The sequence below is a fragment of the Chiloscyllium punctatum genome, chromosome 7 (genome assembly GCF_047496795.1).
Source record: "Chiloscyllium punctatum isolate Juve2018m chromosome 7, sChiPun1.3, whole genome shotgun sequence".
Taxonomy (NCBI): Eukaryota; Metazoa; Chordata; class Chondrichthyes; order Orectolobiformes; family Hemiscylliidae; genus Chiloscyllium; species Chiloscyllium punctatum.
The window spans coordinates 45965829-45993737 of NC_092745.1; the positions used below are offsets into that span (position 1 = coordinate 45965829).

The 27909-nt window shown below is 42.6% G+C and overlaps 1 protein-coding gene across 9 annotated transcripts in view; it reads right to left on the reverse strand.

Annotated features, from left to right (window-relative positions):
* fam163aa (family with sequence similarity 163 member Aa) overlaps positions 1-27909 on the reverse strand; it is a 165295-nt gene that overhangs the window by 59022 nt on the left and 78364 nt on the right. The window lies entirely within an intron of this gene.

Sequence of the window (27909 nt, forward strand, 5' to 3'; positions counted from 1 at the left end):
AGTCCACCAGTTACAGCATTGCCTCTATATTGATCACAGTTAAGAGCAATCCAGTTTGGACCCTGCATGGCTCAGCTCTCTCCTTGCTCTAAATAATCTCCTTGCACAGGCAAAGGAGTAGACCAATCAGTCTCCCAGTCTGTTCTGCCATTCAGTGAGGTCATGGTTGACGTGTGGCCTAATTCCATTTATCGGCCTCTGATTCATATCCCTTGCTACCTTCACCTAACAGAAATGTATCAATCTTAGACTTCAAATTAACAACTGATGTAGCCATTGTGGAGGACAGTTCGGAATATCGACCACCCTCTGTGTGTAGAGGTGCCTCCTAACATGTCTCCTGCATGGTTTGACTCTAATTCTCAGACTATTCCATCTTGTCTTAGAATCCTCCAACCAGTTGAAATAGATTATTTTATCTACTCTGCCTTATCCTGACTAATATCTTGAAGACATCGATCAGGTCACCCCTTAATCTTCTAAATTACAGAGAAAAAAGGCCCAATGTGTATAATCTCTCCTCATAATTTAACCCCTAAAGTCCAGGTATCATTCCCGTAAATCTATGTTGAACTGCCTCCAAGGCCAATATATCCTCCCTCAGGTTGTGCCCAGATCAGCTCACAGTACTCCAAGTGGGGCCGAACCAGGCTTTCATGTTATGGGGCAACACCTGAGGAAGAGGAAGAGATTTTTCTGCGATAAACATTCTGGAGATTAAGGAAACTCCAGACAAGGTAACGGAGCAGACACCTGGGTTAGAATAAAAAGGACAGAAATTGCTGGAATAAAAAAGCTTAGCAGGTCTGGCAGCATCTGTGGAGAGAAATCAGAGTTAACGTTTCAGGTCCAGTAACCCTTTCTCAGGACTGGACCTGAAACGTTAACTCTGATTTCTCTCCACAGGTGCTGCCAGACTTGCTGAGCTGTTTCCAGCAATTTCTGGTTTTGTTTCTGATGTCCAACATCTGCAGTTCTTTCAGTTTTTATTTAGGAGGAGCGATGACCTCCGAGAAAAACAAATTCAATAGCTAAAAGGCCTTCCAGTGTAGAAACAGTTTATAGATGGTTCACCATCAAAATCAAAATCTAGGCCATCAGTTCTCAAGCCAAATGCCTACCATCTTCCAAGTCTGAAGAGAAATGGGTTCTGGAAGAATTGTAAATCTTTCAAACTATCTGAAATTGTGAATCCAAAGGCTTGGGGGACGATAAATGGAATAGTGGTAAAAATAATTACATACAGGAATGTACGAATGCTAAGTGTGGAAAGAAATAAAAATATGCCTTGAAATATTATTCTGGAAGGGTTAACATCAGACAGCATGCCTACCTGGGTGGGGAAGCTGGGAAAATAGCTCCAAGTCTTGAATGGGATGGTTATGTCATCAATGTTGCCCAATAGCCTGGGTAACAATGTCTAACGTAACTTCTACTGAGTCACTATCATGAAATAAATTGCAGCTTGAAAAGTCAACAGCCCCTTCTGCTTAGGTCTAGTGGTTGCTCTTTAAACCTAATCAAGGAATGGTGGCAACATCCTGAAATCCATAAATACCATAATCTTATCACCACAGTTATGTCAGCCCTTAATCTTTACATTCAAGGACATACAAATCTAGCCGGTGCAATATGTTTTCACCATTTAACCTTGTTAGTGGCGGTATCAGACATTACTTTCAGATATTGGATAGCAACGGTATCCAGGGATATGGGGAAAAGGCAGGAGGATGGCAGTAAGTAATAGAACTGGCGTAGGCACAATGGTTTGAAAGCTCTCCCTCAGCACTGTAATAATTCTGTGCATCTGTCATCACTGTGGTGGATCTTTACCTTACACTCTTCAGGGCTAATGTACCTATTCTAAGCTGCAGTCCACAACCCTTTGATTTCCTGTGCCAATCTGTGGGATGCAGACCCTCCTGCAGTTCATCCTCCTGGCCCAAGCAGCACAAGGCATTTGCTGATCTCCTGTCAGTGCCTTCCTAGATAACTAAACTAGATAAGACCTTACTGGCCATCCTAACTAACCTTCAAGTGCAGGTGCAAAGACTCGGTTTGTGAGATAAGGGTGGCTTAAGTGTTGGAAAACAAAGTTGGTTCCCAGGAAATATTATTGAGTTGAGTAGCTGTCAGTTAAGGTTATTTTGGAAGTTTATTGATAATTGTCAGAATGTACTATATGATTATGGCCTGTACCTTTCTTTTAAAAAAAAATATAAAAATGTTTTTGTTTAAGCCATGTGCACAACTCCTCTGAGGAACATGGAACTGTATAACCTCTGTTTTTCTGGACGATCTGTGCCCAGCCGTATGAAAACTAAAGTGTGAAGTCTTAAAGGACCAGATCAATTGTGAGTGTTTATTGACTGATCACGGAACAGAGAGATCCCCCGAGGGTTCAGATCTTCACTGTTATTGAAATGGTCGTGATGGAACTGATAAGGCATAACCTTCCTGCCCAGTAGTGAGGCTTATGTTAGTGTATAATGGCTTTTATAGTTTAAGCAACTTCACTCATGGTTAAAACACTGGGTGAGTTCAACTCCTAATGTTAAAGCACTGGGTGAGAGCAAGAGGAAAATGAACTTCTTCCAAGACACCCTGGGTGCAAGAGGCAAGCTTCTGTGTGCTACACACTGCCTGTATCTGAGGCAGAGAGAGGAGAACCTAATCTGGTGCTAAAACACTCTAGGAGGAGCTACAAAAAGAAAATCGGCCTATGTTCTTGAACTCAGAGGAGGAGGGATATAGTGATTATAATGAGGTCAGCCAGATGGACCTCATACAATATGAGTTCTCTGATTGGGGCAGTTAATCTGGTTCAATCTGAGAACCCTGGCTGACTGATAGAAACAGGAATGTCAGACATCCACGTTCACACTGAGAGCTGACTCTGAGAGAGTTGGACCAGTGTCAAGGGCTCTCCACATGTAAATAAAGGACGAATGGATACCAGCCTATGTGGGGTTATTTCACACATGATTACAAAATGCACAAATTTCACAAAGCTGCCTCAGATAAAACAATCAATTCTGTATCAAAAAAGCTCTGTATTAAAGAGCGTGGATAGAGGTGGAAAGGGTGGATCTGGGTGAGAGTGGTGCAAGTGTGAGTGGAAATTTTTGATTTGAATTGGGGTAAACAGGTCACCCATGTCTAATTGTTAGGATCTTGAACACACTGTGTGCCAGGGAAGTGGGAATGGATTCCATAAAATGAGAACAAAAAGATTTCTAGAGCACTTTTGACAACCTAAGGACCTTCAAAAGCTTTTTATAGACAAAGAAGCACTTCTAAATTATAGTCGCATTTCTAAAGTCGGAAATGGAATAGACAATATTCCACTAACGTCAATGTGATAATGATCAGATAATCTATTTTTAATGATGTTTACTGAGATATAGTTATTAGCTAACAGTAAAAACAAACTGGATATGTACTTGAAAAGAGAACATTAACAGAGCTATGGCCAAAGGGGAAAGCGACTGCTTGTATTGTTCTTTCAAAGAACCAGCACATTCATAATAGTATGGCCTTCTGTGATTCCAACAGACACATGGCACCTCTTTGAAGAAAACAATAGCTTTCGTTAAGATAGATTATGATACAGCACATTGTTACGATAGGAGAGTCCTTAAACCTGAAATAGAAGCACTTGGCTGTGGTCGTTTGCAGGATTGCATTACAATAATAGAACAATATAGTTCAGAACAGGCCCTTTGGCCCTCAATGTTGCGCCAACCTGTGAACTAATCTCAGGTGAGATCATCCCAGATGAAAGGTGATATCACAAGCAACTGAAAACATCAGCGACTATAGACGTTACTGTGGAGTCCATTAGATGGGACTCTTCTATTGTCCAGTCCCTTAGTTTATAGCTGCTGGAAATTTGAAATCATCCAAAACTCTGTTTCCCACTTGCACCAAGCACTTCCCTCAAACCCTTGTGGTCTCTGATCTACATCAGTTCCCAAAGAAGCAACATGTTGGTTTTAAAGTCCTCACTGTTTTTACACTTTTTCACTTTAGAATGAGTAGAGCATGGTCTGGATATTGTTGCAAGAATTTGGTCATAGTCATTCTTGGGAAGGCAAAGCAGCAGAGTATGTTGGATAATGATTAAGCTCTGACATGTTAATACACAGAACATATCATCATTGTTGGACAGCTTTGGTGAAGAGTCAGAGAGTCATAGAGATGTACAGCATGGAAATTGACCCTTTGGTCCAACCCGTCCATGCCGATTAGATATCCCAACTCAATCTGATCCAATCTGCCAACACCTGACCCATATCCCTCCAAACCCTTCCTATTGATATACCCATCCAGATGCCTTTCAAATGTTGCAATTGTACCAGTCTCCATCACTTCCTCTGGCAGGTCATTCCATACACATACCACCCTCTAAGTGAAAAAGTTGCCCCTTAGGTCTCTTTTATATCTTTCCCCTCTCACCCTAATGTCCTCTAGTCTGGACTCCCCCACCCCAGGGAAAAGACTTTGTCTATTTATCCTATCCATGTCTCTCATGATTTTATAAACCTCTATAAGGTCACCCCTCAGCCTCCGACGCTCCAGGGAAAACAGCCCTACCCTATTCAACCTCTCCCTATAGCTCAAATCCTTCAACCCTGGCAACATCCTTGTAAAGCTTTTCTGAACTGTTTCAAGTTTCACAACATCTTTCCGATAGGAGGGAGACCAGAATTGCACGCAATATTCCAACAGTGACCTAAAAGAAATCAGAGTTAATGTTTGGGGTCCAGTGACCCTTCCTCAGAACTGATGGTAGCTAGGAAAATTTACAGCATCCACACTTATTTTTTATATATCATCAGTGTTGCCTGTTAACATCAGCACACATGCGGAACCAGGACTGAGCCAGTATGATTCCATGTACGCTGTCTCCTATCTACTCATGTATACAGTGTCAACAGTAAATTAAGTTTCAGTGAATACACATCTCATTTGCCTCTCTCTACATTCATGCTACGAACATGCAACATTCAACAATGGCAACATTTCCATGCCACCTCAGAGACTGGCAGCAGCAGTTCCTGTGGGATTATTGGTCTCGCGTGTTGGGGAGCACAAAACTGGAAAAATCCCTATATACACACGTTGCCATGGTTACCCTGGTCAGAACAAATTTGGACAAAACCAATAGCCACAGTGGAAGGGAAGCAGATTCATTAGGCTGGATTTTATTGGGATGCGAGTGCAGCAGATAGAAGGAATGCCTCAAGAAGGACATTTGTCAGTCTTCTGTCAGACACAGAAGAAGCCTGCCCTGCAGCCATGTTGTGCCCATGGATGGGCTAAACTAATGCAGAGTAGGAGGAAGACTCATTCACTGGAACTCTTAGCCAATCAGATTGAACAGCAGCTCCAGCTGCCCAGAGATTGGGAGCAGGCACTGCCCATGCTGTAACCAATACCAAGGAGAAGACCCAATGGATTACTGGTCCATCGCAGCATTGGGTGAAAAGCAGGAGGGATGGTAGTTTGATCACCTTAGGGAGGGGTTAACCAAGGTGGATGGGTGAGCTTTAAAATCCAAGCGAGGAAGGAGGAAGGAAGGGGACCATCTTCTGGGGTGGATGCCCTGATGTCCTCCGAACGTTGTACCCTTCCTTCTGTTATGCCTTTTACAAAGCTTGACAGACTGTCCACTCATGCCAGCCTTTCAACGCTGCCTCTGCTTACAGGATGGCTTTTTGGAACAGCTAGTCATGGAGCCCACAAGAGAGCAGGCTATTCTGGACCTAGTGCTTTGCAATGAACCAGACTCTATAAAAGATCTTAAAGTAAGGGAACCCTTAGGAAGTAGCGACCATAATATGGTAGAGTTCAGTCTGGAGTTTGAAAGGGAGAAGGCGAAATCTGATGTAATGGTGTTACAGTTGAATAAAGGTAATTATGAGGGCATGAGAGAGGAACTGACTAAAATAGACTGGAAGCAGAGGCTAACCGGGAAGACACTAGAGCAAAAATGGCAGGAGTTTGTAGGTATAATTGAGGACACTGTACAGAGGTTCATTCCCAAGAAAAGAAAGATTAACCGGGGAGGGATTAGACAACCTTGGCTGACAAAGGAAGTCAGGAAATGTATTAAAGAAAAAGAGAGATCCTATAAAGTGGCTAAGAACAGTGGGAAATCAGAAGATTGGGAAGGATACAAAAGCCAACAGAGGATAACAAAGAGTGTAATAAGAAATGAGAGGATCAAATATGAAGGTAGGCTAGCCAGTAATATTAGAAATAATAGTAAAAGTTTCTTTCAGTACATAAGAAACAAACGACAGGCAAAAGTAGACATTGGGCCACTTCAAACTGATGCAGGGAGCCTAGTGATGGGAGATAAGGAAATAGCAGGAGAACTTAACAAGTACTTTGCGTCAGTTTTCACAGTGGAAGACAGGAGTAATATCCCAAAAATTAAAGGGTGTCACGGGGCTGAGTTGAGTATGGTTGCCATTACGAAAGAGATAGTGCTAGAAAAGTTAAAAAGTCTTAAAATTGATAAATCTCCTGGCCCCGATGGGATACACCCTAGAGTTCTGAGAGAGGTTGCTGAGGAAATAGCAGAGGCATTGGTTGAGATCTTTCAAGAGTCACTGGAGTCAGGAAAGGTCCCGGACGATTGGAAGATGGCTGTAGTAACCCCCTTGTTCAAGAAAGGATCAAGGCAAAAGATGGAAAATTATAGGCCAATCAGCTTAACCTCGGTTGTTGGTAAAATTCTAGAATCCATCATTAAGGATGAGGTTTCTAAATTCTTGGAAGAGCAGAGTCTGATTAGAACAAGTCAACATGGATTTAGTAAAGGGAGGTCATGCCTGACAAACCTGTTGGAATTTTTTGAAGAGGTAACAAGTAGGTTAGACCACGGGAACCCAGTGGATGTGGTCTATCTGGACTTTCAAAAGGCCTTTGATAAGGTGCCACACGGGAGACTGCTGAGCAAGGTGAGGGCCCATGGTGTTCGAGGTGAGCTGCTGGGATGGATTGAGGATTGGCTATCTAACAGAAGGCAGAGAGTTGGGATAAAAGGTTCTTTTTCAGAATGGCAGCCGGTGACGAGCGGTGTCCCGCAGGGTTCGGTGCTGGGGCCACAGCTGTTCGCATTATATATTAATGATTTGGATGAGGGAACCGGGGGCATTCTAGCGAAGTTTGCCGATGATACAAAGTTAGGTAGACAGGCAGGTAGTACTGAGGAAGTGGGGAGGCTACAGAAGGATCTAGACAGGTTGGGAGAGTGGTCCAGGAAATGGCTGATGGAATTTAACGTGAGCAAGTGCGAGGTCTTGCACTTTGGCAAAAAGAATATAGGAATGGACTACTTTCTAAATGGTGAGAAACTTAATAAAGCCAAAGCACAAAGGGATCTGGGAGTGCTAGTCGAGGATTCTCTAAAGGTAAACATGCAGGTTGAGTCTGTGATTAAGAAAGCGAATGCAATGTTGTCTCTTATCTCAAGAGGGTTGGAATATAAAAGCAGAGATGTACTACTAAGACTTTATAAAGCTCTGGTTAGGCCCCATTTGGAGTACTGTGTCCAGTTTTGGTCCCCACACCTCAGGAAGGACATACTGGCACTGGAACGTGTCCAGCGGAGATTCACACGGATGATCCCTGGAATGACAGGTCTAGCATATGAGGAACGGCTGAGGATACTGGGATTGTATTCGTTGGAGTTTAGAAGATTAAGGGGAGATCTAATAGAGACGTACAAAATAATACATGGCTTTGAAAAGGTGGATGCTAGAAAATTGTTTCTGTTAGGCGAGGAGACTAGGACCCGTGGACACAGCCTTAGAATTAGAGGGGGTCATTTCAGAACGGAAATGCGGAGACATTTCTTCAGCCAGAGAGTGGTGGGCCTGTGGAATTCATTGCCACGGAGTGCAGTGGAAGCCGGGACGCTAAATGTCTTCAAGGCCGAGATTGATAGGTTCTTGTTGTCTAGAGGAATTAAGGGCTACGGGGAGAATGCTGGCAAGTGGAGCTGAAATGCGCATCAGCCATGATTGAATGGTGGAGTGGACTCGATGGGCCGAATGGCCTTACTTCCACTCCTATGTCTTATGGTCTTATGGTCTATCATGGCACGGGACCGGAAATATTGGCATCACTTTTACTTGTAACACGCTTAGTTAATCCTTAATCATTTATTTACATATGGGGGTGGGCTGACAGTTTCAGCCCCCTGTCCCTGCCCATTCCCCCACTCCTTGGAAATGGCTTGGGAGTAGGTGGAAAGTTGGTAGCCTGGGCACATGCCCCCATTCACCTGTCTCTCTCTGCCAAGGATACACGAAGTGAGGGACATGTAAAAGCCAGCCCATTGCACGTTAGAGAGGGAACATTCCTTTGTGACTAATGATTTCAGATAAGCTGAGTAACACAGAATGCGAAGTGAGGTTTCTTATGGTGACTGGAATCAGATAATAAAATGAAACTGTCCCGAGTATCTTTGGGCAATTGTCTATCTCGATGAGAGCTCACTGGTTGTCTCAAAGATCCAGAGTGCAGAAATCTGTAAAGCAACGACAAAAAAAACAGCTGGCTTTTGGAAGGAAAAGGAATATTTTAGTTCAGATTTTCATTAGAAACAGGGTAGGTTTTGATTGTTAGACTGAAAAATAATCACAGTACTCATACCCTTGAAATTCCACACAGTGAGGTGCCCTAGTTTACCATCAGTTGGGAGTGAATTGCGGCCCCCTTCAATAACTGGGGGAAAGGCATTTAGAGTCAGTTCATTGGCATGGCCATTAGTGGGGCCATTGGTATAAACTCAGTGTAAAACAGTAGTATAGGAATTGGCGTGCAAAGTTTGAAAACCAGCCAGCTTGGTAACCGCACCAGCGAGCTATAGGCATGGCTGAAGGAACAGAGGGAAGGATTTGTTTTGGTTAAGTGATCATCAGTCAGTTTGACTGGATGTCTGATATTGCAGCACTCTGCAGAGGTATCTAACGTGAGCAAACCCAGACAAAGAAAGGACAAGAGCATGACACATGGGGACAAGGAGATGCCACAGTTTCACTGAGCCAAACCTACCAACATCTGCTGGATACCACAAAGCCAATGGCAGTTCAGAGGGCTAGACCTCACTTGTGAAAAGAGGTAGAGGCAATGGACTAAATTTTAACAAACTTTCAGTAACAGGCTGGGAGGCCGAGCAATGGGCATAGAATTGAATTGAATTGAATTGATTGTCACATGTACCAAGGTGCAGTGAAAAGCTAGAGAAGGCATAGGTCAGGCTGTGGGGGCATCTTCCTGCATTGTTGATTTGACAGTGACACCAAGCAAGAAAGTGACTTACGCTAGTTTAGTTACTAATAAAAGATGTAGCTTCAATCACTTTTATAACCAGTTAAGTGACCACAGAATCTAAGATTGAACAGAACTATGGAGTTCGGATGAGATCTTTAATCTTTAATGAGAACTTTCTATATTCATCTCCATTGTATTAACCACCCAATATCTGTCAGAAGCACACTCTTTCTTTTCATCTCAGTCTCTATCTCTTTCACCACCCAGACAGCTATGTATTTGTTTTCCCTTCCTTACCACTTCATTAACCATGACTTTGATAGCAACTACCTCTTCTTTAAAGACACCTCATTGTTCAATTAATATTTTACCTTTCAAACTGTGATTCCAATTTATCCTAGTGAGATCCACCTTTAGCCCATTTGAAGGTCAGTTTTCCCTCAGTTACTTTGGATTGTTTCATGTCTTTTTCCATAGTTACCGGAAACCTTATCATACAATGATTGCTGTTCCCTAACTCTCCTTCCTGACACTTAATCCAATAACCTAAATCATTTCCAAGGTGGAGGTCTAGCTGTGCTTTCTCTCTTGTTAGATTGGAAACATACTGTCCTGAATATAATCTAAGAACTCTTGACCATTCTGCCCTTTATGCTACCACTATCCCAGTCAATAGCTAATTGGTTAGTCATCTCTGTAATTTCCTTGAAAATATTTTCTGCTACCCATTAGTTGGTACCCTACAGATTACACAGAGCAATATATTGTTGTTCTGTATATCTCTAGCCAAACAGATGATGTCACTGAGCATCCTGTCTCTCCAGCTCTGCAATATTGACCTTAATTGACAGCTTAAATCCTCCTCCTTTCCTATTTTTAAACACCCAGTCCAGCTCTGATTTGAGCCAAGCCTCTGTTATAGCCACAGCATGATACTTCCACTATGACACCTATCAAATTGTCAACACACTACCTCATAAACTGTAATGTAATGTGCTTTTGACTATATTACTGTCTCCCTTACCCTGAAGCCACCTAATAACTTACAATTCCCTACTCCAGTGCTACCGGTCTCTCCTGACATTCTGTACAACTTGGTATTGCTCTCTGATATTACCTGTTGGTTCCCATACCCCTCTCCAGTCAGTCTGAAGCCTCCCTTATACCAAATTTGAACCACATTTAAATTGTAAACAGGAAGTTCCAAACATATATTCAGAGTAACTGAAAAATGGAACTAAACCATCAGGTGAGATGGTAAATAGTATGTATTAAGGACAATCAAAGCTCAGTTGAATGTTGCAATGCAATGGAGGGAAATGGGAAGTTTGATTGGATTGGGGTTGAAGTTCAATATGCTAGAAGCTTGAACAGGAGCATTTAATAAGTTGTTTCAATGTTGTGATGAATTAAACTCAAACTTGAACAAGTTCTCTTTGAGGCTATATATTTGGGGTGAGTGATGGAGAAGTAGGCAGTTTCTTTAAATTGAGCTGGGAGTGCAGAACTAGAGGATATGAACATTACATAATGAAAACAAGAATCCAGCAGGACTTGTGTTGAAAGGATATGTTTTGCCTCTTAGAGATCTGGAATCATCTGGTTCTGTGCCACATAGGAGATGGATTGAGGAATATATATGTTTTTTTCAGTCTAATAGATGATTTCAGACTGGACAGTGTTATGGACCAGACCAAACCCTCCTCAAAATATTCAGAAGATTGTCTAGACCCTAACCTTTTTTCAATTTAAAGGCAAATGTTGCGTTCTAGATGCAATTTGTTTGGTTAAGCTACCAGAATTAAAGTTTTACGGTAGAGTTAAGTTATTCATCCACTATAGTTAAAAAAACAACAAAAACGAGAAGGAATTGGAGTAACTTAACTCTACCGTAAAACTTAACAGGATGATAGATACAGAAACTATTGTTAATTAGCTGGTCCAATGTCGTAACATCCCATAAACACACCCTTGGCAAAAGACAAATTTGGAAAATAAATTGTCTCACATGTAACTCCAGTAGCAGGCACAGAACCCTCCAGCTTTTGGCTGTAACCAAGAGTTTGATCACACCCACTCAGGCTGCGTCTATTGTTCTAACTTAAAAAATAAATCTGTGGCCTCACAAGCTCTTTACTCTAGTAGCTTTGGTAGATTGCTCAGTATTTCTTCCTTAAAACCTCAATTCAAGAAAGAACAGGACAAAAAAAAAACCTTAAAGCCACAGCATCATCACAACAGCATCAGTGTGTGTCATACAGTCATAGAATCATACAGCATGGAAACAGACCCATTGGTCCAACTAGTCCATGCTAAACATAATCCCAAACTAAATTAGTCCTGCTCCTGGTCCATATCCCTCTAAACCTTTCCTATTTGTGTATCCATTCAAATGTCTTTTAAATGTTGTAATTGTACCTGCATCTACCACTTCCTCAGGAAGTTCATCCCACACTTAAACTATCCTCTGTGTAAGAAATTTGCCTCTTATGTCTTTTTAAAATCACTCTCCTCTCCCCCTAAAAATGTGCCCCCGGTCTTAAAATTCTCCATCTTAGAGAAAAGACAACTACCATCAACTCTATCTGTACTTCTCATTATTTTATAAACTTCTATCAGGTCACCTCTCAACTTCCTACGCTCCAGTGAAAAACGTCCCAGCCTATCCAGCCTTTCTTTATAACTCAAACCTTTCACACCCAGCAGCATCCTGGTACATCTCTCCAGAACCCTCTCCAGCTTGACAATATCCTTCCTATAATTGAGGAGTAGATTGGATTTGTGATTAGATTAGGTTGATCACTACGGAACTCTATATTGTGAATTAGTTGTTAGACTATAGTAGATTTTAAGAAGATATTCCCAGCACTGACTATTATCTTTAGAGGAGCTGTTCAAAGTTCAATACCCACTTGTCCAACACTTTCCAGTCAGCGTTGGTGACTGGCAGCTGCTGATGCCTCATTAACCTTTGGTTGTGTTTTTGATTACATTGTGATCTTGTCTTTATTGGCTGTTTACTGGGCTTCTGATGATTTGAGTGAACCGAGCAGTTCCATAAACCTATCCACTGCCAGGTGATTGATTGCTGTTCCAAAGCAGCTGGCGATGACAGCCCAGGAATCGCTGTCATCATTTTCCAATTGAATAGCTCACAAAGTTTCTGCTTCATAGACCTCACTGGCAAGAGTTTGTCACATTGTTGACGAAAAATAGTCACAAAAACAATGCCACAAGATTTAAGCTTGGCAATGACTGCTTAACATGTCAAAATCTTGCAAATGTTTGGCCGAACAGAGGGAATGGATGCAAACACCATGAGTCACAGGAGTGCAAGTGCTGACAGTGAGGATGCTCAGGTATTGTAAGGATACAATGAAGGCTCTGTCCAAACACGATAGGGATATTGCAAGTGTAAGGTGAGTAAGAAGTGCTCTCAGAATGTGGAACAACTCGATACATTTCACCTGGGAGTGGCCTCCCTAACGAGTCTCATAAGTCTTTGATGCAAGGACCATCCAGGAAAATGACATCTTGGAGGTGCTCAGTGTATCACAGCTGTTTTAGAATTATTGTTGGTCCAGGGCAAGTTTTGTACATGCAGTTTAGCTTTCACTGAAATGAAGGAGTTCAAAAGCAAATTTTAAGTGAAAATCCAACTCAATCCAGAAGGAATGTTGCACGTCTGAAAGCCAACTCGGCAAATGGAAACACACCGTGCACATAAAATGTCTCTGAGCAGCTTGCTCAACCTGAAATTGACTCGTTAAAGATTGTCTTTTGTCTCTCTGACTTTACTACAATCGTCCTGTCTTCTTCATCTCTTTGATAGTTATCCCTGTCCAATCTAAGAATCTCATTTTCTTCCGCTGAAGTTTCCCCTCCCTCTTGCAGGTCCGCTCTGGCTCCCTGAAACAATCCACTGGCTAAGAAATTAAGGAGAGCTGTTACCTTTAGGGCTGCAAGGATGGGGAAGGCACCCAAGGTCTAGGGTGTAGGGTGTAGGTTTGCTCGCTGAGCTGTAGGTTTGATATCCAGACGTTTCATTACCTGGCTAGGTAACATCATCAGTGGCGACCTCCAAGTGAAGCGAAGCTGTTGTCTCCTGCTTTCTATTTATATCTTTCTCCTGGATGGGGTTCCTGGGGTTTGTGGTGATGTCATTTCCTGTTTGTTTTCTGAGGGGTTGATAGATGGCATCAAGATCTATGTGATTGTTTATGGCGTTGTGGTTGGAGTGCCAGGCCTTGAGGAATTCTCTGGCATGTCTTTGCTTAGCCTGTCCCAGGATAGATGTGTTGTCCCAGTCAAAATGGTGGTTTTTTTCATCCGTGTGTAGGGCTACGAGGGAGAGAGGGTCGTGTCTTTTTGTGGCTAGCTGGTGTTCGTGTATCCTGGTGGCTAACTTTCTTCCTGTTTGTCCTACGTAGTGTTTGTGGCAGTCCTTGCATGGAATTTTGTGGATGACATTGGTTTTGTCCATGGGTTGTACTGGCTAAGCAAAGACATGCCAGAGAATTCCTCGAGGCCGGCACTCCAACCACAACGCCATAAACAAATGCATAGATCTAGATGCCATCTATCAACCCCTCAGAAAATGAACAGGAAATGACATCACCAAAACTCCAGGAGAAAGATATAAATAGAAAGCAGGAGACAACAGCTTCACTTCACTTGGAGGTCGCCACTGATGATGTTACCTAGCCAGGTAATGAAACATCTGGATATCAAACCTACAGCTCAGCGAGCAAACCCACACCCTAAACCTCAACCTGAGCTACAAACCTTCACAAACCTTGCAAGCACCCAAGGTGCTTGTCCAGTGCCTTGCAGAGGTATGAGCCAAGGGTTTAGACATTCTAGGGTATCCTTGACACTAGCTGTCATTCATCTGCAGAGAGCTTCCCTGCTACATGGTTGCTCCTGTTCTGCTCCTTCTCCCTCGCAAGGCTGCTATTTGTGTTGTTGCTATTCTCATAGGAGCCATCAATGGCAGTTCCTTCAAAGCTGTAGGAGCAGAGGGAGGTTGGCAGGCTCAATGCAAACTATGCTTTCTTTTGTTTCAATTCACTCACAGCAGATGGACATTGCTGGCTGCACCAGCATGCATTCCCCTTCCCCAGTTGGCCTTGAGAAGGTGCCTTCTTGAACTGCAGTGTGTCCATTTGACATAAGTACACCCTCGATGCCATGAGGGAGGGAGTTCCAGGGTTTTGACCCTCTCTGTGAGCAAGGTATGTGTGAATAGTAAGTGAAAGCACACAGTGCTATTCAAGTGCCACTTTGCCCTGATACCCCCTCCTCATGAATCATTTGGTTCTGTCCATACAGAAGGCCGAGTCTACAACCTGCATCCTCTCCTTGTGATCCTGCACTGTTGTGTGACCAGAGAGGACAGCTCCGTGCCGCTAATATTGCAAGTTCTTGAAGAAATCCCCACCAGCTGGACTATTTTCTTGCCTGATAATGTTCCTTCTCATGGCACAACAGTCACACTGTTCTAAGTTGGCTTAAGAAATTCTCAAAAACGCCTTGGCATGAAGGAGCTGCCCGAAGGTACTGGACTCCCCTGCACTCTCTCCTAAACCTGGGTACACCAGACCTCCCCTGGCACTCTCTGTCTTGGGTGCAAGGATATGGCAGCCGCAGTGTCATGGCTCACAGACTCTGGCCTGCCATCCCTATTGGGGAGGATGGGGTTTTGAGTGAATGCTGTTTTGACCCAGAGATCACAAAACGTCAATTAGACCACAATGTATCCTCACTCAGGTCTTCTTCATGGGAGCAGGCTGCAATGAGATGATGGGAGCTACTATTTCAAAGCAACTTGGAGATAAACGTGATCAAGTTAGACCAAAACTGACAACCCCTCAGGGGTGCTGTAGCCAAAGAAAATATGGAATGCTATTGATAACTTCAAATTCAAATATCATTTTGGGGTGAAAAATGCACAGAAGCCTCGACATAATTGCCTTTTCTGGCCCCCACCCTGCCTCGCCATAGAAGGCCTTGAATGGACCAGCAGCCATTAGTGGGCGGCACGGTGGCACAGTGGTTAGCACTGCTGCCTCACAGCGCCAGAGACCCGGGTTCATTTCCCGCCTCAGGCGACTGACTGTGTGGAGTTTGCACGTTCTCCCCGTGTCAGCGTGGGTTTCCTCCGGGTGCTCCGGTTTCCTCCCACAGTCCAAAGATGTGCAGGTTAGGTGAGTTGGCCATGCTAAATTGCCCGAAGTGTTAGGTAAGGGGTAAATGTAGGGGTATGGGTGGGTTGCGTTTCGGTGGGTCGGTGTGGACTTGTTGGGCCGAAGGGCCTGTTTCCACACTGTAATGTAATGTAATCTAATCTAATCAGCCATAAGGAAGTCCAACCACAGAAGTAACTGCAAGTCAGGCTGAACCACTTTCTCAAGTACCTGCCGCCTGTACCTGTTCCTGGCCAGCCTTCAGTAGTTAGGCCCGTGAACCGGTAGCAGCCCCTGGACTGATTGTGGTGATACCTACCTGTGATTGAGGGAAATCTACCCTTGCTTCATGATCTGTGCCATCCTATTGCTTTTCGCACATTGTCGTGCTCTTCATGGGCAAATGCTGCTTTCTCCACACACGCTTCAGACACATGCACACACACCACCCTTTCACACCTAGGCTTCACTGTGCCGGACATCTAGCTCAATCCCCTGCAGTAAATGCCAGTCTGACCCATAAGCTGCTGTCTTGCTGAACTCTGCTTGGGTCATAGGGTCATCTCATGCCTTAGACATGCCAAGGTAAAGCCTACAGTGAAGGTGAGGACAACAATCATTCTCAATGTTTTGTTTGAGGGGGGGGGAATGTCAAAGGTCAGATGGCCACCTGGGGCAGCACTCCGAAAGCTACTGCTTCCAAATAAACCTGTTGGACTATAACCTGGTGTTGTGTGATTTTTAACTTTGTGCACCCCAGTCCAACACCAGCGTCTTCAAATCATCCTATAATTAGGGCGAGTCAACATGATTATAAAGGGAAAATTGACTAATGTATTAGAGTTGTTTTTGGCTATAACCACCAAGATGTATAAAGGAATTGAAACAAAAATTATACAAAATGATTTTGCATAGGATAAAGTTTCACAGGGTCATGTCCAGTACAGATAAAATATCAATAAAATGACAGAAAACAGAGAATAGGAAGAAACTGGTAATCTTCAGTTTGGAAGGTTTGAAAATACTATTGGGTGACAGCAAAGATGAGACCTGGGACCCCCAGTTATTTACAACCTACATGAAGAACACAGGTGAGTGAACCTACCGTAATGTCTCCAGCTTGGTTCATAATACGAACCTAGGTGTTAATGTATGCTGTGAGAATGCCAGAAATTTACAAACAGATACAACTAAGCTCCCTCCATCATAGATAGACTTACAAATGAAGATTGTGTTCAGCTTCATTCATAACTCTGAATAATGAAGCATTCAGAGCCGAAATATAGCAAATCTGGACAAGTTTGACTAACACGTCTTTAGTTAAATTCATACTGTCTCATTATGACGTCTCTAACAAGAGAGAATATAAATATCTCCCTGTGGTCTTCAACTACATTACCACTGGTGAATAATCCCACATTAATGATCCTGAGGATTAACATTGACCAGGAACTTTACTAGAGAAACCATATGTGGTCACTCAGTGGTTAGCACTGCTATCTCACTGGGCAACTGTCCTGTGTGGTGTTTGTACGTTTTCCGTGTATCTATGTCAGTTTCCTCTGGGTGCTCCGGTTTCTTCCCACTGTCCAACAATGTGCAGGTTTGATGGATTGGCCATGCCAAATTGCCCATATTGTCCAGGGATGTGCAGGCTAAGTGGGTTGGCCATGGGGAATGCAGGGTTATAGAGTAGGGGGTGGGTCTGGGTGGGATGCTGTTTGGAGGGTTGGTGTGGATGGGCTGAATGTCCCAGTTCCACACTGTAGTGATTCTATGATTCTATATAAAGACTGTTGCTACACAAACAAGTCAGAGTCTGGGATTCCTGCAGGCAAGTAATGCAACTCTGGGTTCAAGAATGAGGCTAGGTAGCTAAGGTGGATTGAATAAATAGCCTTAAAGGTTTGGTGGTAAGTCAAACATGTATAGAAATTACTCAAAAAATTCACAGAAATATATAGAACAAAAAAAAAGCAAGAAAGATGTCTCCCTAGGAAGTTGAATATTAGATTAAAGGAAGAGTGGATGAATAGTCCCAGAAGCATGATGACATGGGAGTGTTTGAGAAACAAACAAGGGATGACCAAAAGAGTTGATGAAGAGGTTAGAAATAGATCAAGAGAGTGAACTAACCAGGATTATAAAAACAGATTGTTAGAGGTTTACAAATTATGAAAACAAAGAGAGTAGCTACAGATTGGTCTCTTAGAAGCAGAGAAAGCAGAACTTACCATTGGGAATGAAGAAATGACAGAGATAGTGAACAAATATTTTCTTCTGTCTTCACAGTAGAAGTGGCAGAAACTCTATACCAGAAATAGAAGGTAACCCAGGGTGAATAAGAGTGATGAACCGTAAGTAATTAATGCCAGCAGAGAAAGAAAATGAGGAAAATGAGGTCCTGAGAGTTTAGAAATGTCCAGGACATATACCCAGGAGTCTGATTTCTCATAACCTCTTAAACCCTAGAACAGTCTTATGGATTGAATGTGTGGCATGGTGACTCAGTGGTTAGCATTGCAGCCTCGAAGCACCGGGGCCTGGGTTCAATTCCTGCCTTGTGTAATTGTCTGTGTGCAGTGTACATAGTGTGGATGCTCTCCAGAGGATTGGTGCAGATGTGATGGACTGAATAGCCTCTTCCTGAACTGTAGGAATTCTATGAATGTTAGGAAATATAGCACTAGCTTTCGAGAACAACAGGTCAATTAGCCAGTCATCAGGGAAATGCTGGGTTCAGATATTAAAGAAGGTTTAATAATGTACTAGGAAAATCAGATATCATTAACGCTGTTCAATGAAAGGGAATTCATGCTTTGCAAATTTGTTTGATTATTTACTTAGGAGGATGGATGCATCCTTTGGGCCAACTAGTTCATGCTGACCATAATCTCAAACTAAACTAATTCCACCAGTTTGCATTTGACCCATATCCCTCCAAACATTTCTTATTCATGTACTTATCCAAGTGTCTTTTAAACATTGTAATTGTACCAGCATCCACCATTTCCTTTGGAAGTTCATTCTCCATGCAAACCACTCTCTGTGTTAAAAAAAATTCCTCATGTCATATTAAAATCTTACTCTTCACACCTTAAAAATATGCCCCCTGATCTTGGAATCCCTCACTGTAGTGAAAAGCCCACTGCCATTCACCTTACCTATACCCCTCATAATTATAAACCTCTGTAAGGTCACCTCTCAACCTTCTATGCACCAGTGAAATAAATTCAAGCCTATCCAGGCTGTCTTTATAACTCAAACCCTCCATTCCTGGCAACATCTTGGTAAATCTCTTCTGAAACCTCTGCAGTTTAACTAACTGGCAACTAACAAGGCAACTAGAACTGTACACGGTATTCCAGAAGAGGCCTCAGCATGGTTTGTAAAACCTCAATATAATCAATTAGAATACTTACGGTTAAGAATCATGCTGGAGGTAAACTTAAACCTGGTTAGACAATATGTGAAGCACTGAGAGCTGTTCTGGGTGTGACTCCTTAATAAAAATCTTGTGGAGGATATCGGTGTCGATTTACCAGAATGCTACCTCTAAGGGTTAAAGTTGCCTACAGCACACAAACTAAGTTGTATTTCCTAGAAATTAGAAGGTTGAGAAATATTTGAGTAAAACATGTAAAATTTTAAGAGAATTAAATAAGAGGTTTTATTGATTGATTGCCATGTGCACCGAAGTACAGTGAAAAGCTTTGGTTACGAGCAGTCCACGCGGATCATATTAAGCAAGGATGTCCAGATCAAAAAGGCTTAGACAGAGGTATACAGGTTACATTGCACAGGGTGCGTCCTAGGCGAGATTATCGTTAGCTAGATCAGCACTTTTTGAGGCTAATAACATCCGGGAAGAAGCTGTTCCTGCAACATTTCACCAATTGCATAAACTAGTGTTTGGCAGTAGAGAACTTCTACCTGCTGTGATTCTTGATTAATCACTCTCGGCAATCTGTCCTGCTTGCAAATTGAACGCCATAACCATGGCAGGAACTTCCAACTAGCATATGACATTGCTGACTTTGACTGGCAGATGGCCCAGGGTGTGTGGGAAAGGTGTGTTGTTCGCTGCTGTGCAGGAAGTGTTCTGTTTTCACCCAAAGCCAGTAGTCTGGTCAGAATCAAGTTTTTACTGAAGTGTCACTCAGATAGTCGCCTGCAATGTGTGCGCCTCATGGTAGAGGTCACATGACTACAGTAAGGACATTTGCATTGCCTTTCGATCCGAACACTGAGTAAAATAAATCGTGAAGGAGATGGATATCTGTTTGAAGTAACCATTGATTGATTTTCAGCAAGAGCTGAGCTTGCAATCACGGGGAACAGTATGTTTTCAGACTAATTGGTCCAACCAATACTCTGTTTGTAAGGTAAGACTGAGCAGTTTGTGTAGGATGTGCATTCCTGACTCTCTGTGAGTGAGCACAGAGAGGATGTTTTCACTTGTGGGGAAAAGCTGGACATCATCAATATAAGGTGGTCACTACAAAATACAGCAGGGAATTCAGAGCAAACGGCCTCAGCCAAAGAGTGATAAGGATGTGAAATGCGAAGTGGCTGGAGTGAAAGGTTTAGATACATTTAAGAAACAACAAGCACAGGAGGGAGATAGGAATAGAGGTATACAATGGCAGATTCAGATAAAGAAAAATAGGCAGAGCTTTACTGGAGTATGATGGACTAGTTCCTGTTTGTGATTGGCATACGCTGCGTAAACCTTAGGAATGTTTATTGCCTAGCATAGCTGTCCTTGAAAACTGCTGTTGAATAAATAAATCCAAATATATTCTGCCACAGAAATGCCAATATGCACTGGCAGAGTGTTTGTTTGTGGATTTCATGCAGTTATTTGGCTGCAGAGAGACGGGAGCAGGTCTCTCCTGCGAAGCCAGTCTCGTTTTTAGCTGCCGCATGTCTGAGGAAGGTAGTTTGTGAGCAGCTGCCATCCAGTTGGAACTAGTACACCTTCTGGGCAGAGACAAGGGAGAGCAGCTGAGCTCCAAGTTATGATTACTCTCCTCAATCTTCAAGGTGTAAAAAGATTGTAATGGGAGCTCTTTCGAGGGAGCTCAATGAACTCTCACTGTTAGGGTGAAATTTGAACCCACGACTCCCCATATGCTAAATTTAAGCAAACCTGTTGGTCAAAGCACTGACAGGTGCAAGCTTTGTTTTTCTGTTCATATTGATTCAAAAATACAGTTTTGTGTTACAAACTGTCATACTTTCTAATTTCAAATCTTGTCTTCACTCAATCCACTTCCCAATAGATGCCCAGGACAGAACTATATCAGTATCATCTGCATATGAAAGCAATATATTGCAGGTGCTGGAAATCTGCAATATTTCAGAAAATGCTACAAGTAGTCAGTGGAGTTTTCTCCTATAGGTGTTGCCAGACCTGATGAGAGTTTCTGGCATTTTCATTTTGCATTTTCGACCTGGTAAACTTAGCTATTAGAGTATAGGAAATGCAAAATCTCTTGAGCCTTATAACTAAAGAACTCTTGTGAACTTGGAACAGAGTGCAGAGACTCCATGTGAATTTTCTTCACTTGTGAGTTTAAACAGTAGGCTGTTCCACCACAGAGTATTCAGAGCACGCTGTCAGCCAATGTTCACTTTTCCAGGATGCTCATAGGTTACCACCAGCTCCCCCCCAGACCACCACCACTACCAATGGATTTTGACATAATGACAGTGTGGAAATCAACTGAGCCAGCATGTATATCCTATAGTGATCGGGTATGATGCGATAGGTGACTGGATCAGTATTTACAAATATCAGGCCGATAAACAAGCAAAGATCCATGACCGTGATTGTCTTTGACAGAGAAACTGTAATGATATAAACAATGTGTAATTACTTTGAACGTAGAGTCATAGAGAACTACAGCACAGAAACAGACCATTTGGTCCAACTTGTCCATGTCAAGAAGATACCCTAAATTAATTTTGTCCCATTTGCCCCATATCCCTTGAAACCCTTTTTATTCATATACCCATCTGGATGCCTTTTAAATGTGTAATTTTACCAATCTCCACCAGTTTGCCTGGTAACTCATTCCATACATGCACCACCCTCTGTGTGAAAAAGTTGCCCGTTTAAATCTTTCCCCTTTAAACCTACGCGCTCTAGTTTTGGACTCTTCTCCCCTGGGGAAAAGACCCTATTTGGGGAAATCTGTAATTATTTTTAAAAATGTTTGCAATGGCTTTTAAGAGTTTGCACCAAGCACAAAAGGAGTAAATTCTAACTGTTGGATAGTGAAAAACTCCTGATCCATCCCTTGACATGAAAGCAGTACTAAAGGGAAGGATGTTAATATGCAGAGATCCTGGGACACAAAAAAGTGACAGCGTTGGAGAGAGGAGATGTGGTCAACAAGCTGACTAGGAGAGCTGGATTCCTGTGCAACATGAATAGGACTGCAGCTGCTGTTTCTTTTATTTCCAAAAGATTGAATGCCCAGATTTGGCCTCGGATATAAAAGCGATTTTGGTAGCTTTCTGCTATCATAATGGATAAGACTTGTCTGTTGGAAAGGTTCTGGAAAAATGTGTACAACACAGGGGAAGATAGCACAGGAAGAAACACAATTTACATGAAAGCTGCAGCCTGCAGAGAATGGGTTAAGTCCAAGAAGGAAAGGACTGGGGATCTGCTTGTAGGAACTGTGCGGCTACAATTGGGACTGTTTCCTACTCAGGAGCTAATCTCCACTGTATCTGGTAGTCCTGGATAATTTGGGGATTGCACTGACACTGGTTATTAGTTTATTAGATTATTAGAACAGATGAGATTAGTTTTAATTTATGCTGATTCTGATTTGCTGCTAAAGTGAAGAGTGAAGTCTTATCTGGTAGTTTCTTCATTTGTTGGTCGCTCAGTAAATTTGGTTTACAGATTCCCACAGGGATTGTGATACTAGCTGATGGCTGATAATACAAGAATGAGAAGAGTGTCATTCAGGCCTCTGCTGGTGCTGTTTCTACGCCAACCACAACTACAACTTGCATTGGTGCAATGAAATGCTCCAAAATGGCTCACAGAATGCACCACAGGGGAGGACTGGACTGGACTTTGCAGTCAGGGATGAAGGAAGAGCTTTTACCGTTCATTGTGCTTTTAGCTGTTCACTGACTTCCCGTAGACATTGAGTGAGAATTTATAGTTCCTAGAGATCATTTCCAGCCACAGCTCCTAACTAAGGGGTACATTTTTAAGGTGAGAGGAGAGAAATTTCAAAAAGATGTAAGTGGCAAATCCTTTACACAGAGGGTGGTTCATGAGTGGAATGAACTTCCTGAGGAAGTGGTTGATGCAGGTACAGTTACAACTTTTTAAAGACACTTAGATACCTACATAAAATGTTTGGAGGCATATGGACCAAGTGGAGGCAGGTGGGACTAGTTTAGTTATGGTTGGCAGGGACTGGTTGGACTGAAGGGTCTGTTTCTGTACTATGCAACTCTGTGACTCTATGATGGAGACAAACTGTCGTCGTAAGAATTTATAATCAACTTAGATGAATCATTTAATTATATCAAAGAGGGTTCATAAAATCATCAAACTGTAGAATATACCATAAGTTACCAGGTGACGGATTTTTAAAAATATTGTGCCAGACTAGGCTAACATTTGTACACTCAACCTAGATTGAGGTATTGAACTTGGGGAAGTTTTATCTCATTTAGTTTCTTTGCATAGCTTAAAGAATTTCTTTGGTTGTGTTGTGTTATTCGGGATTTGAACTGAATGGGGTTGCCAGTGCAATGGAAATCCTGCACAAACATAATGTTAACGAGCCTACGTTCTCACAACTATAAAACGTGTAGTGAAGAGAATTCAGCAATCAATTTGCGTGCGGCAGTATTCCGGAAGCTGTAATGGGTTACACAGTCAGTTAGACTGTTTCTGTGGATGTTGGTCAAAGCAGCTGGTTTGAGCTTCCGTGTGGATTGCATGGACGCCAAGAGTGCAATCCTATCTTGTTCAATCCTCACAGTGTGGTCTGGCCTGTATTCTGCACTATAAAGATTGCTCTCCTAGACTAGACCATGCCTATATTCCTGATGAAGAGCTTATGCCCAAAATGTCGACTCTCCTGCTCCTTGGATGCTGCCTAACTGACTGTACTTTTCCAGCATCACACATTTGGACTCTGATCTCCAGCATCTTCAGTCCTCACTTTCTCCAGTGCCTACTCTGGGTGTACTGCACCTTTGTTTATGTTTTATCTAAACGTCACTGTGGTCTGCCATTTGGGTTCCAACAAACTTTTTTATTTATATATTAATGCAGCGATTACTGATCCTTGCGACATTGTAGAATTGTCCCTTTCCTCTCTCCTCTGACAGAATGCGACTATCCATGCTAGAGATTCATCGCCATCTTCATCATCATCGTTAATATTTTCATTCTCATTAAACTACAACAGCAATTTGAAATGACATACTGTTGTCATGGCAATTTGTTTCCCGTCACTGTCTAGAGTTATTGTAATGTTCTATTTCATAAATCCAGCTCCGTCTCTATGCTTCAAGTGAAAGATATCCACAATTAGCTCCTGCAAACAGGATCTGCATCAAGGTCAGGTTGGGAATTCATTTAGAATTCATGGGACAGATAGAACAGATATACTGTGGGGGTGCAATCTTGGAAGTCCTGAACTTGAGATTCTGTATTTGGTGGCTGGTAGGATCAACAGTGGAGGTTGGAGGAATTATTAAAATTCTGGTGTTCCACTTGATACAATCAATGATAGCAGAAAGAGTGCATGAGGTGTGGAAGGAGATTAAATGGTTGGGTAGAGTGTGAGATAGGGAAGAGTGTACATGGGATAGGGAAAGGGATTAAATGGGTGGGTAGAGTGTGAGATAGGGGAGAGTGTACATGTGATGGGGAAGGGGGTTAAATGGGTGGGCAGAGTGTGAGATAGGGGAGAGTGTGCATGTGGTGGGGAAGGGGATTAAATGGGTGGGTAGAGAGTGTGTTGGGGGAGAGTGTACAGGTGGGGAAGGGGGTTAAATGGGTAGGTGTGTGATAGGGGAGAGTGTACATAAGGTGGGAAAGAGGTTAAATGGGTGGGTGGGTGTGTGAAAGGGGAGAGTGTACATGGGGTGGGGAAGGGGGTTAAATGGGTGGGTGGGTGTGTGAAAGGGGAGAGTGTACATGGGGTGGGGAAGGGGGTTAAATGGGTGGGTGGGTGTGTGATGGGGAGAATGTACCTGGGGTGGGGAAGGGGATTAAATGGTCAGTACAGTGTGTGATAGGGGAGAGTGTACATGGAGTGGGGAAGGGGATAAAATAGGTGGGGTACAGCTTGTGATAGGGGAGCGTGTACATGGGGTGGGGAAGGGGGTTAGATGGGTGGGTAGACAGTGTGATAGGGGAGAGTGTACATGGGGTGGGGAAGGAGGTTAAATGGGTGAGTGGGTTTGTGATGGGGAGAGACTACATGGGGTGTGGAAGGGGATTAAATGGGTGGGTAGCATATGAGGATAACACAGGACAAGTCAGCTCCAAGAGAAAAACCTGGCTTCCTGGTTCATCAATTGAATTTTGTGCACTTGGTTACTGTAAAGGTTAATCACTGAATATATTCAGACAAGATTGTCAATGTTGTTTAATGAAATCACACACTTTTATTAGACTAAACAAAACAAGCCCCACATTTCTGACTGTTCAGAAAGATCTCAACATAAACTGCAAAACAAAATTTCAATCTTCGACAATAACCATTACAGGTAATCAATTCCACAGAAATATCACTCTGAACTCAATTCTTTCATTTATTATTTAAACCAGACTTTTTGGTTTCCATTCTTCAGTCAGATTTCTCATACCATTCCAGTTCTAAACCATTTTGTCACTTCTGACAGATTGGAACTTGCTCCAGAACCTCTCAGATTGGAGATTTCTCAGACTGAAGCCCTTCTGCGAGGAAGAAACTATTCTCCTGGAGAGAACTCTTGATTCTTCTTAACAAAATTCAAAACTGAACTCATGGCCTCTTGTCTATTTTCTCTGTTGCAAACTCAGCAGTATAAATGTTTAATCTATTAACACCACTAGAATCCTGCTAAGCACTTAAATGAATCACATGCTTTATTTTGAAGTGGTGTATTAAGGTCAATAATTCAAAAGACTTTGTGACATGGAATCGGAGATTTGTAGAGTCATACAGCATGGGAACACACCCTTCGGTCCAACCAGTCCATGACAACCATCTTTCCAAACTAAACTAGTCCCACCTGCCTGCTCCTGGCTCCTACCCCTCCAAACCTTTCCTACTCACATACCTATCTGAATGTGCTTTAAACATTGTAACTGTACCTACATCCAACACTTTCTCAGGAAGTTCATTCCACACACTAACCACTCTCCCTGTTAAAAAAAATTGCCTTTTTATGAATCTTAAAAAAACCAAAAAAACTTTAAAATCTTAAGACCCTTTAAAAAGCTTCATTTGCAGAAATTAACTCCTAATCCATCTACTTGTTTTAAAGTTTAAATTTATAAAATGACAGTACAGTAGTCTCCCTTATTCCGCCGGGGATATGCTCCAAGACCTCCAGTGGAAGCTTGAAACCACAGGTCAGTGTGAACCCATTCATTTAAATGGGAATCATACCTTCCCAGCAGCCCCCTGGTCTCTGGTTCTGGAATGTTCCCTGTTATATGTTCAGGCTGCGGTAACCCACGGGTAACTGAAACAGCGGAAACCGGACCCATGGATACGGGGGTCACCCCTGTATATTGTACAGCTTCATGCCACTCTGATTTTAAGTATGTTGATTCCCTGCAAATGTTTATGCAAGTAGGAAAAGCTACTGAAAGGTCAATAGTATCATTTGTTTTAGAAATTAGAGTTTTTGAAATAATGAATGTTTTCAAGGAGTAAATTAGGGGGAGGGACATTATTTTGCTTTCAAGCATAATTTGTTGTTCGGATTGCTTTAAAAAAATTCAATGGTAGAGCTGTATTGTCATGTCTTGGCAAAATTCAGTTAACATCAGTTACATTCGCTCCTCAGTAGTGCTTGTGGCATCCTTGAAAATTGGCTGTTATATTCCCTTTAGAGGAGGACAATAAGTGCACTTCAACAGTAACTTATCAACAGTTAGGGGATGTGGGACATCTGGAGGCTTGAAACCACAACCTCCGTTTTGATTTGGGGAGATATAAATGATCCTCCAGTTAAAACCATTTCGATGGAAGAGACTTTGAAACATGGAGCACTTCTGGTGCAGAATTTGACTAAAGGCTGAGATCTTTGCAGCTTTTTAATCAAGGTTGGATAGACATGTGACGGAGGGAGATAGAGGGTTACAAAGATGGCATGTTATGGCTTTGTAAGTCTTTGGTTAGGCCACACATAGAGTACTGCATTCAATTCTGGTCACCACATTACAGGAAGGATGTGGAGGCTTTGGAGCGATGCAGAAGAGGTTTACCCTGCCTGGATGAGAGGGCATGAGCAACAAAGAGAGGCTGGACAGTCCAAGGTTGTTTTGTCTGGAGCAGTGGAGGCTGAGGGGAGACTTTCTCCAAGTCCTTACAATTATGAGATGCAGATGTCAGAATCTTTTTTCTAGAGTTGAACCGTCTACTATAAGGGGTCATGCATTTAAGGGGAAAGTTCAAAGGAGATATGAGGGGCAAGTGTTTTTACACAGGGAGTGATAGGAGTCTGGAATACGCTGTCAGGGATAGTGCTGGACGCAGATACAATAGGGGTGTTTAAGGGACTTATAGATAAGCACATAAATGTGCAAGAGTTTAATTTGGTGTCATGTTTGGCACAACATTGTAGGGTCCATTCCTGTGCTGTACTGTTCTACGTTCTATGGGGAGACAGGGAGCAGGACAATGGCTTGACTTGTGAATTGCTCAGGCAGAGAGTTGGCGCGCACGCACACACACTGAACTGAATGACCTGCTTCTCAATTTTCATTTTGCAGGTTATCTTCAAAATACAATCCTGCGCTGTGTGCGTCAGCATATAATTAAATCAAATACGTAATAGGAAAGATCGAGATATGAGCCAACTGACAACACAATGGTCCTCAGCTTTTATTAAGCTCTAGTTTTATTTTTCTGGCAGTAAGCTTGTGTTTTACTTCCACTTCTGCCTGGCTCACTCATTTAACAAAACTGAAAGAACAAAGTGCAGTACAGCTCAAGAACAGACCCTTTGGCCCACCAAGACAATGGCAACATACATGAAGTCTTTCTAAACTAAAAACTAATTGCCTCCACACAGTCCACATCCCTCTATCCTCTGCCTATTTGTGTATCTGTCAAGATGCCTCTAGAACATTGCTATTGTAAAGAAGGGTGTTCTTGGGGTGGGAGGGGGAGATGATTGGTAACGGTTCCACCCTGTTAGATGGGGGTGGAGAAATGATCAG